The following is a 12391-nucleotide window of genomic DNA, read 5'->3' on the forward strand; positions in this document are numbered from 1 at the left end:
TCAGCTACCCCAGTGGTCAGCCCTAAACACACATACATATGAGCATCTCTGTAGGAATGAATTCAGTAGACCACATACCCCCATACACACACACATAAACACACACATATAAACACACACATGCACATAGGCACCCACCCCCATGACACATGAGGACCAATTTATACTGAAACATATTCAAAATGATGCTTTATGCCAGAATAAAGATTCTTGTCATGTATTCAGCTACTCATGACTTCCAAGGACAAAGGACAACAAGGGATTGTTTACATTTGAAACTGGATAAATATTGCCTCCATGTCCTTCCTAAGGACTCTAACAGGGACAGAGCTTCAGACCAGCAAATTGGACACAAAAATAACTGTTAAGTGCACAGTGACTTGCAGGACTCTAACTAAATGACAAGTTAAAGTCAGGCCATCAGTAGTGGTATAGCTGGATCTTGAGGAAGCGCTATTCCTAATTATCTGAGAAAGTACCAGATTGATTTCCAAGGCGGTTGTATAAGTTTACATTCCCACCAGCAATGGGGGAGTGTTTTCCCCCTTTCTCCACAGGCTCTCCAGCACGTGTTCTCATTTTTGCTTCTTATAGCCATTCTTATGGGTATAAGGTGAAATCTCAGGGTAGTTTTGATTTGCTTTTTCCTGATAACTGAGGATGTTGAGCATTTCTTTAAGTCTTTCTCTGCTATTCAGTATTTTCTATTGAGAATTCTCAGTTTACCTCTGTACCCCATTTTTAATTGGATTACTTGAGTTGTTGCTGTTTAACTTCTTGAGTTCTTTATATATTCTGGATATTACCCCTCTGTTAGATATAGGGTGGGTGAAGATCTTTTCCCAATCTATAGGCTGTCATTTGTTCTGACAACAGTGTCCTTTGCTTTACAGAAGCTTTTCAGTTGCATGCGGTCCCATTTATTGATATACTTGAGCGTATACTTGACGCTCAAGTATACGACAAGGACATTTGTTCAAACATGTTCTTAGCAGCTTTATTCGTAATAGCCAGACTCTGGAAACAACCCAGATATCCCTCAATTGAGGAATGGATACAATTATTATGGTTCATTTACACAATGAAATACTCAGAAATTAAAAACAATGAAATCATGGTATTTGCAGACAAATGGTGGGAACTAGAAAAATAATCATCCTTAGTGAGTTATCTGAAAAGCAGAAAGACACACATGGTATATATTCAACTGTAAGTGGATACTAGACAGATAATATAGGATAATCATATTAAAATCTGTACACCTAAAGAAGCTAAGCAAGGAGGAGGATCTTGGGTAAGGTGCTCAATTGTCATTCAGAAAGGCAAATGGGATAGATATCGAAAGAGAGTGAAAACAAGGAACACAGAGAGCCCCTGAAAGACTCTACCCAGCAGTGTATTTGAGCAGATGCTGAGATTCATAGCCAAACTTTGGGCAGAGTGCAGGGAATCTTATGGAAGAAGGGTGAGATAAAAAGACCTCGAGGGGACAGGAGCTGCACAAGGAGAGCAACAGAACCAAAATATCTGATCCCAGGGGTCTTTTCTGAGAGTGATACTCCAACCAAGGACCATACACAGAGATAACCTAGAACCCCTGCGCACATGTAGCCCATGGCAGCTCAGTCTCCAAGTGGGTGCCCTAGGAAGTGGAAGAGGGACTGTCTCTGACATGAGCTCAGTGCCTGGCTCTTTGAGCACCTCTCCCTGAAGGGTAGGCAGCCTTACCAGGCCACAGCGGAAGATAATGCAGACAGTCCAAATTAGAACTAATAGGCCAGGGTCAGATGAAAGGGAAGGAGGACCTCCCCTATTACTGGACTGGAAAAGAGGCATGGGAGAAGAAGAGGAAGGGAGGGATTGAGAGGGGATAAGGAGGGGGTTTACATCTGGGATACAAAGTTAATTGTAAGACATATAAAAATTAATTAAAAAAAAGTCAGGCCACCAGAGCTCAATGACAGAGTGACAGTCCATCATAAACCACAAAAATACAAACATGAAATGACTGTGCAAAAGACTCAGTGGCTAGGCGTCCTGACAAAAGAGCCACACAGCACAAGAAAAAGATGGAAGTATACTGAGAACATGTACAGACATGTTCCATGACTTGAGACCAAGTTACTGCACAGGTATTTGTGGGAAGAGACAGTGAAAGGAGGAAGAAGGGTCTATCCCATCATTCCTAGCTGCCTGCTGTGTGACTCAGTGGCAAAGAACTTCCCTAATATCCATGAGGCCCTGGGTTCCATGCAGATCACAGCATAAAGAGAAAGAAAGAAGAGAATGTAGAAGTAGGTTGTGAATTTAAATCAGAAGCACCAGTAGAAATTCATGGGTAATAATTTTTACTTTTTTCTTTTTTTAGATTAATTTATTTTTTTATTAATTACAGTTTATTAATTTTGTATCCCAGCCTTAGTGCCCCTCCTCATTCCTTCTCAATCCTGCCTTCCTTCCTTCTTTTCCTCCTATTTCCCTCCCCAATCCACTGATAGGGAAGGACCTCCTCCCCTTCCCTCTGAGCCTAGCCTATCAGGTCTCATCAGGACTGGCTGCATTGTCCTCTTCTGTGGCTTGGTAAGGCTGCTCCCTCATCAGGGGGAGGTGATCAAACAGCCAGCCACTGAGTTCATGTCAGACATATCTGCTGTTCCCCTTACTAGGGAACCCACTTGGAGAATGAGCTGCCATGGACTACATATGTGCAGGGGTTCTAGGTTATCTCCATGCTTGATCCTAGGATGGAGTATCACTCTCATAAAAGTCCCCTGTGCTCCTTCTACCTTTCTTGGCTTCACTATCACTACTGTAGGTAGTGATAGTCTTTCTGGTTGGGGCAGGTCATCCTCTCACCTTCAAACAGTTATAAAAGATGGTGCTGGACTCTGGTTCAGCTCAAACCAGCTCCAGGGATCCCCTCACCAGGGGAGCATCCCCAGAGTACAGTTGCCCTTTCCCTAGTAAACTCTGCAATCTTAGGGGTGCTTAAACCCCTTATATATTCTGGCATCCAATAAATATATCTATAGCAGACTGACTTCAGGGTAAATTGAGCTGCCAAAAAGGGCACACCCCTCTGATGGACACCCCTCCTGGGCACAGCATTCATGTGGTGCACAGGCATACATTCCGTACTACAGCCATAAACATAAAAACAAAAGGGGTTTTTAGAAATTTAAAAGAACCATGTGCTTAACTGATTCAAAGTCTATGGGAAGTGAAATTAAGAACAACCTGAATTTTTGTAAAATAAAGATCATTTGACAGCTTAAACTTTCAAAATGTCAGAAGGTGGCCTGTTGGTATAATATTCTTGTGGAATGTATACACCTTAACCTTTTTCATTCAAGTACTGATTTCTCTACTTCACTATCTGGTTTCAATCCAGACATTGCATTTTGATGTTTATTCTAAGCATCACCTGTCTCAAGTTTGAGTAAACACGCCACCATTTGTTCTCTATTTTGTCAATTAAACATTCAGCCAGTGCTGTGCAATGGAGAGAATAGGATGGGACATCCTGGTCCAGAGGGGAAGAGAAGGAAGCAAGGAATAGTAGCAGAGGTTGGCAGGAGAGGACTTAGAACCACATGGAGAGATGAACTGGACCTAAGATATGACTAAAAGCAAGTATAATGGGTGAAATCTGCATGGTAGGAGATTATGCAGGCTTGAAGGTTTAGGATGGAATAACTATTGCCCAGCATTGTGCTCTAGGTTAACTAAATACCTCCTAGTCTCTGTGTGGTGATTTGGGTTGGCTTTCAGGGTGAGAGCTGATGTACTCAGTGCCTACTGATAAATACGTCTCCTGTTTCCTGTTTTCTCCCTCTTCCAATGTCCATCCCATTTGTCTTTTTGAGTGAGGATGGGTCATCTTACCCAGGGTCCTTTTTCTTGCTTAGCTTCTTTAGGTGTACAGATTTTGGTATGTTTATCTTATATTATATGTCTAATATCCACTTACAAGTGAGTATATACCATGTGAAATGCTCAATATCCTTAGTCATCAGGAAAATGCAAATCAAAAAGGCCCTGAGATTTCACCTTACACCCATCAGAAAAGCTAAGATGAAAAACTCAAGTGACAATACATGCTGGAGAGGATGTGGAGAAAGGGGAACCCTCCTCCATTTCTGGTGGGACTATAAACTTGTACAACCACTTTGGAAATCAATCTGGCACTTTTTCAGACAATTAGGAATAGCTCTTCCTCAAGATCCACCTATATCACTCCTAGGCATATATGCAAAATATGCTCAAGCACACAACAAGGACATTTGCTCAACCATGTTCTTAGCAGCTTTATTTGTAAGAGCCAGAATCTGGAAACAATCCAGATGTCCTTCAACAGAGGAATGGATACAGAAGTTGTGGTACATTTACACAATGGAATACTACTCAGCAATTAAAAACAAGAAAATCATGAAAATTTCAGGCAAATGGTGGGATCTAGAAAAGATCATCCTGAGTGAAGTATCCCAGAAGCAGAAAGACACACATGAAATATACTCACTTATAAGTGGGTGATTATTTTTTAAAATAATTTTTATCACACCTCTGGTGATTGGAAAGCTTAGAAACATTGGCTAGCTGATAGGAATTAGAAAGCACAATTGTGGAGACCATTTTTGGCCAAGAAACTACAAAACACTCCTGAAGCATTGATCACACAACAGACTGAGGAAGCTACTAAAGACAACAAAGAGAATATTATGAAGATCAACACCTCAGACCTAAGGCTCTCCCTCTGCCTTGACTAGGAGTTTGTCCCGTAAGAGAAATGATGGTAGCAATAGATTCAAAGTGTGGCTTAGAACAATTCGTCTAAAGTCTGTGCTTTCAAAGTCAGCCTAGTATACAAAGTGAGTTTCAAGACAGCCAGGGCTGTTAGACACAGAGACCCTGTATCAAAACAAACAAATAAACAAAAAAAAAAACCAAAAACAGCACAAAAATATTAATGCAAAATAATCATATTTAACTGAGTGATGATGTATCCACTCTCTCCTGAATCTAGCTGTTATTGGGGGAAGAAGAAAGGGGAAGGTGAAGGTAGAAACCGTGGAGGCCTAACTTTCTCCAAGCCAGAACTGTATCTCAGATCATAAGAGGCTGATGCAATTGGCTACAGATTTATATGCAATCAATCCCTGCAGCTCTAACTCCCAACTTTCCTACCAACAAAGTAGAAGGTTTTGGTATTCTCTAATGAAAACAAAGAAGCTGCCTTGATTGCACACCAAAATTTCAGTGTTCCCAGTCTTTACATTTCTACCTAATTTTTTTGTTACATGAAAATTAGAAATTAGGACATGGAAACAGAGAGTAATGAGTTGCTGGGCAGGTTTTATCCCGAGATGTGAGGCACTTCCTACTGCCCCAGACAAACAACCCCATACCCATCCCACCATCCACCATCCCACCCACTCTCCAATTCTGTCCCCCCTCTGAAGGGATCTAGGTTACCTGGAATGACCTGGGATTGAAGCAGCAGCAGAGCCAAGGCCAACACTGCAGTCTTCATGGCTTTAGGAAATCCAGGGTATAGACCTGTGTCTAGAAAAACACAAGGCACTGGGTGAGAGCTCTGGATGCCTGCTGCCTGTAATCAGCTGGGACACGTGTTCTCAGAGGTCCACTGGTACACTCTGCCTCCCCAGCCCTAGGCCTCCACACCCACAGCACTGACCACACACTCCTAAGCTAACACTCCCTTATCTACTCGAGGACCAGCAAGAATAACTCCTACAATGGCTGGACTATACCACTGTAAGTATATGTCAGTCTTTATCAAAAGCCAACCCAGAATCCTCTACTCTGGAGAAAAAGGAACTTGTGAGCCCAAAGCTGTAACTGAAGAGCTGTTCACATTTCATGGTGGCTAAGAGACAGAGATTAATTTTTGTGTTTTTTAAGAGTATGGCTCCTAGTACATTGTCTATGCTCCATTGAACAGCCCTGCATCCGTGAGTCTATGGGCAGCACAACCTAGAGTAGCTGAGATAGTTTTAACAGGGTGGAGCTGGAGAGACCGCTCAGTGGCTAAAATCACAGGCTGCACTTCTAGAGGGCCCCACTTGGGTTCCCAGAAGCCACAGCACAACTCAAAACTCTCAGCAATTCCATTTTCAGAGGACTCAGCATCTTCTTGTGACCTCTGTGGTCCAGGCAGACAAAACACCCACAGCCCCTCACCCCCACAAATATAATAAACTTTTTTTTTTTTTTACAAAGACAGACATGAAGTTAGGAGGAAGGTAGGGATTTTGGAAATGAATCTGAGAAAAGTCAGGGGAAGTATTAGTGGCTGGATATGGTCAAAATAGATTGTGTGAAGATAGAAAATTTTCAAAGAATTCATGAAAATATTGTATGTAAAGTGTTAATACATAAGAAGATCCTCAACACTGCACGACTCTTACCACGGTCTACAAAGTCCTACACTGACAGCTCATCCAGTAAAGCACTTGCCACACAAGCACGAGGTTCCAAGTATGAGCCACAGAATCTATATAAAAGAGGTAGAAATTTGGTGTAGTGGCCCACACCCTTAATCCTAGCAATCAGGAGGCAGAAACATGAGAACCTCTTTGAGTTTGAATCTAGCTTGATCTATATACCGAGTTCTAGAACAGCCAAGACTACATAGTGACACAGCTGTGTCAAAAAAAAAAAAAAAAAGTTAGAGGTGTGCATGGAGGTACACACTTAAAATCCATGTGCTTGGAAATTGGAGACAGGCACTCTGGAACCCTGGGGCTCACTGGCCAGCCAGCCTAGCTGAATCACCTTGTCCCAGAGCAGTGAGAGAACCTGTCTCAAAACACAAGCTGTAGGCTAGCGAGTAATAAGCAAGTCTACTGAAGCTTGACCTCTGGCCTCCACACATCAACTGCACATATCCAAATGCAGATGACAGGATTCTAAGGTAGCTTAGAAGATCTACTTTAAACTGAAAACAAAATAAAACCCACTTTTTTTAAAAAAGGAAATGTTAGCTGGGCATGATGGCACAGGCCTTTAATCTCCAAGTTTGAGGTTCAGAGGTAGGTGGATCTACACAACAAGTTCCAGGACAGCCAAGACTTCACAGAGGAACCCTGTCTCTCTCTCTCTCTCTCTCTCTCTCTCTCTCTCTCTCTCACACACACACACACACACACACACACACAATGTTTTCTTTTTAGTTACATGCATGTGTATTCCTATGTGTGGGTATTTGCACATGAATGCAGTTGCCCTAAGAAGCATTAGATCCTCTGCAGCTGGAGTTACAGGCAGTTGTCAGGCACCATGGGTGCTGGATGCTGCACTCGGGTCCTCTGGAAGAGCAGGGCACACTCTTGACAGCCTTCATTCCAGCCAGACAAGCTCCTTTCTCCAGATGCCCTTCTCCATGGGAATTAAGAGAGGACACTGCCCACACTTTCAGCAGAGTGAGCTTATCAAGATGTTCTCTATCAAAGAAAAGCCCTCTCACTGCCTAAAAGGCTCCGTTTTAGGAAGCCTTTCAGCATTGAAGCCAAGAAAGGTAGAAGTTAGTCAGCTCACTGTCCCAGCTGAGACCCCTGTTTGTGTGATCTTAGAGTGAATCCTATTCTCTCTAGGATCAGTCTCAGCAATGAGCAGATTGGAGCCCACAGAGTAAACACACAGTCCAACCCACTGTGTTCCCAGGTCACTCCAGATACACAGAAGATGAAAGGCTGCAGAAGTCTGAGGTTTTGCCACCAGCGTGGGCACAACTGATTGGGCTTATCTATAGAGTCAGTCCCAGTTCCATGATCCCTAATCTTTAATTCTGTACAATTTCTTTACCTCAGCTGCCTCAGCAAGGTTACATGGAGATCCAGGTAAGGGGTCTAAGAAAGACACCCCAGCCTGGATATCTTTCTGGACAAACTACAGACTCTTCTTGATTCCACTGCTGATGGCAGCCTTGGCTCTCTTCTTGGAGCTGGCTTCACAGAATCTTAGTGCTGGCCCCACTCAGCCTTAGGAAGACTGGTACAAGGTGTGTGGGGGTGATCTTGGTTTTCAGCTTGACAAAATTGGGAAGAGAGAACCTCAGCTAAGGATTGTCTCCATCCAACTGGCCTGTGGGCCTGTCTATTGTCATGTTTTTGATGTCATTAACACAGAAGAGCTCCAGCCTCTGTGGACAATACCATTTTTAGCTGTAGATGTAATCTTGTTACGCAGTGAGAAAGAGAGACAGAGTAAGTAGAATATATTCCCTATGTTCTCTGCTTCATTTCCTGTCTCCAGGCCCCTGTGATGATTTCCTGCCTTGTCTTCAATCAGAGATGGGCTGTAATCTCAAAGACAAATAAAGAATTCTGAAGTTGATTTTGGACTGGGTTTTTATCGTAACAAGTACAAAGCTTAACTAGCAGAAGGTGCTGTTGAGTGTTCTCTCCTCTAGGCTCCAGAAGCAGTCCTAGCTCTTGTGTTCCCAAAAGAGAACTCAGACAGGACACAGCAGTACAGAAAGCAGCCGGGCGTTCCTCAACTCAGCCAGATAGACCAAGGTGCACACTTTACAATAGGAGCCAGCTGAGCCAAGCAGAAATGGTGCTGATCCTGCCAGGCACAGAGCTTATGGCTCTCTTCTCTCTGTCACCCTCTCTCCCCTGTGCCTCCTCCAGGGTGGAAACTCCCGGGAAACTGGCGAGCTCTTCTTGTCAGCCCATTTTACCCTCAAGGCAGTCTGTCTGTTATAAGTAAATATACTCAATTCAAGAATACATACAAGAATTTAAGTATCCCTTAAATTGCAATCACCAGGGGAAAGGTGACTGCGGTCTGGGCATGCGCCCCAGTGAGGCCGTCTCCCCAGCTGGTTTGGACTAACTAGACCGAGCCCACAACCATCGATTTTCTTTAAATCTTCTTTGGGGCCATCAGCTGGCCCAGCCGGGTACACCACCACCTCTCTTTAAAACCTGTTGTGTTATCCACCACTACCTGGCTTTTGGGTCCAACTGAGGCACCTGGGGTGAGAGTGAGGTTCTGTTAGTCTCTCCCGAAGCTAATCCCCTGCCGAAACAACACCCTCCCATCCTGGGTCCCTGAAATAATCGGGAAGAATTTATAAGGTTCTCAAACCTTTGAAGTCTTAGTCCTTCCTGTTGGACAGACTTGACTGATTTTTTTAAGTAACTTTACAAGGTTATTCTTTGTCTCTCGAACGCCTAAGAATGGCAGAATGTTCCATTCCAGCAAGCTCTGAGCGACACAATGGCTTCCAATGACCTTGGACAGTCAACTATGCCATGAGAAAAGGCAGGAGGGCAGCGCAGAGCTAAACATCTTTATACATTAGTCCTGAGATTGTAGCTTGGGAAACAAATAGCATTGGCTCCCCCAAAAAACTTGGGGAAACAGGAAGTGGCTATATTCTCCTGCAGGGCCAAGGGAAGGAGGGGAAAGATTGCAGTGATGCCTGCTGCACAGGAGACTCACTGCTGAGTGCAGGAGGGGCAGGCTGAGCCCACAGCTCTTAGCCTCTTTATTCTGTGCGCGGATTCCCAGAAGAATGAGCTACCCCTGCCTGCAGCATGGTTCCTCGGGAATGGGGGTGGATAAGAAACAGGAAATAGTCCTTTCTGTCCTCACAGCAATCATCCCCTTCAGCAAGAAACAAGGGAAAATTCTAAGACAGAGAACACTGGATTTAGATGGGCCACCTTCTGACATTTTCTAATTTTAACTTGTCTAGTGATCTTTATTTCACAATAAAAATGAGGTTGTTCGTAATTTTACTTTCTATGGATTTTGAATCAGTTAAGCACATGGTTCTTGTAAATTTCTAAAAACCCTCTTTTAAAAACCCTCTTTTTCTTCTTTATGGGTTTTGTGCAGTAATATATGTCTGTGCACCACCTGAATGCACCACCCCAAAAGACATGTCCAGGAGAGGGGTGTGCCCTTCTTCGCACCCCATGTTACCCACAAGTTAGTCTGCTGTAAATATATTTGCAAGATGCCAGAATATATACAAGGGTTTAAACAGCCCCTAGATTGCAGAGTTTACTAGGGAAAGGGGAACTGTACTCCGGGGATGCTCCCCTGGTGAGAGGATCCCTGGAGCTGGTTTGCGCTGAGCCAGAGAGGTTAGTGTGATCTTTTATACTTGTTCTGGAGTGAGGGGTAAACCTGACTCTCCCAGAGAACCTATCACTACTTATAGGACTTTATGTCCTGAGTTGTTTATTGGTTTGAGGGTGAGTCTGTTAGTCAGTGTCCTGGCGGTAACCTCCTCCTTAACACTGAGTTGTTCAGAGTTTGCAAAGGGCTAATCACACATTAGCAGTCAATGACTCATGCAAATATTTATTCAAGATTTTTATGATGCAACAGAAATGCTTTTTATTTTCCTGGACTAGGAGATGAAGGTCTCTGGGTTGGCTCAGCTAACACAAAGCTTTTTAAAATTTATTTTTGTTTTTCTTGTCTTTAAAGGTATTCTTGTTCAAAAGCATGCAGGTGAATGCAGAGAGAGAGTTTGCTTTCCTAAATGACTTATACAATTGCTTACCCAGAAGGAAGAAAGAAGATCATGGCTATTTCCACTGCAAACTCATCACAAGCAGCCAAAGATACTATGTTATGTAGATTTCACATGCCTGTGGCAAAATACTGGAGAAAAACAGAATAAAGGGAGAAGATGCTTCTTTTGGCTCAAAGCTTCAGTAATTTCAATCATTGTTTCTGAGTCATAGTGAGATGGAGCATCATGGCAAGAGACAATAGCCGAGCTGCTTACAATGTGGTGACCAGGAAGCAGAGAGAAAGAGAATACCAAGCAAGCTGACTTTTCTCTTTGGTCTCTGGCCTATGAGATGGTGCTACCCATATTCAGGGCAAGTCCACCTTCCATAATCCTCTCTGTGCATGCCCCCAACAGACAAACCCAGAGGTGTTCTCTGCTAGTCTCCTAGACACTTCCCAATCCAGGCAAGCTGACAGGGAATGTAACCATCACAGATGCAGCATGGCCTTGTAATAACTTGAAATGATGATCTATCTGATCCCTAGGGCTGCCATTCAACACCACAATGGAGCAGTAAAAACAGAGTTTTTTTTCTCCACTATCCTGGATGCTACAAGTTCAAAATCAAAATGGTGACAATGGTGACTCCTCCAGAGACCCAGAGGTGTGTGTGTGTTCTGTCCTCTCTGCTGGTCCCTTGCTGTTGCTGACCCTTGGCATGCTTATAAAGGCAAAGCTTCAACCTCTGCCTCCATCATCCTACCACATTTTCTTGTATTTCTGCCCAAATTGCCTTCTCCTTGTAAGGACACCAGCCAAGCACATTTTTGTGATTTGGGTGTTGGCCAGCACCCTGCCAAAAGGATGCAGCAGCCTGCTGTTTATACTAAGGGAACTGCTCTCTCCCTATACAAGTGACTCTGTTGGGACTGGGGAGACAGCTTGGGGGTTAAGAGCATGTGCTGATCTTGCAGAGGACTCAGGTTCAGTTCCCTGCACTCAGGTCAGCCAAATCACAACCTTCAGGAACTCCTGCTACAGGGGATCAAAGCCCTCACTGGCCTCCTCAGGCACTGCCCTCATGTGCCCAAAGTCACACTCACACACATACACATATGGACAAAAAAAAAAAAGAAAAAAAAAGAAAAAAATCTCCTTAAAAATCTTGGATTATTGATAAAATAATAGTCATTTTAAATTTGTAGCAGAAAATGATACAACCTTATCATTTCAATTTCTTTTCTTTGCTTCAGATCAGGAAGTAGCCTTTTTATGTGTCCATGAACAGGCCATGATATCTGATGTGTGTCTGGATCATCTTCCTTTGCCCCCTCACCAAGTTCTTTGTCCCTCTTATCTTAGAGAACCCACCGTATTAATACCTCTCCTGGATGGTGTTTAAAGGCTTAGCAGTACATGAATATGCACAGAGTGACCCTAGAGGAGAGGGCACTTTCCAGGTGCCGCCCGTCCTTGATAGGTGAGAGTCGATCTAAGGGTTTTAGAGACTGGGTGGCTGACCCCCCCCCCCAAAAAAAAAGTGTGTCTGTGTGAAAATGCAACTGCCCTGTTCTGCAAGGAAGCTGAAATCTTTGGGTTACAGAATTCACATGATTTTTTTTTTTTGTCATTTCCACACCCACAGAACCATATAAATTGATGGGTAAACAGAATCCCAAAGCTCATCTACTCCAAAAACTTGATGAAACGGATTGACACCCAGAAAATGTTGAATCTTGGAGGCCTGGGTTTAGCATAGCACAAAAGGAGGAGGAGAACCAAGACAAGGAGTAGGAGGAGGATGAGAAGAAGAAGAGGGAAAAGGAGGAGAGGGAGCAGAAGGGTGAAAGAGGAGGGTGGAGGAGGAGAAGGTCGAGAAAAAAATCTTCC

The sequence above is a fragment of the Psammomys obesus genome, unplaced genomic scaffold, assembly GCF_907164565.1.
Source record: "Psammomys obesus unplaced genomic scaffold, mPsaObe1.curated_primary_1811, whole genome shotgun sequence".
Lineage (NCBI taxonomy): Eukaryota > Metazoa > Chordata > Mammalia > Rodentia > Muridae > Psammomys > Psammomys obesus.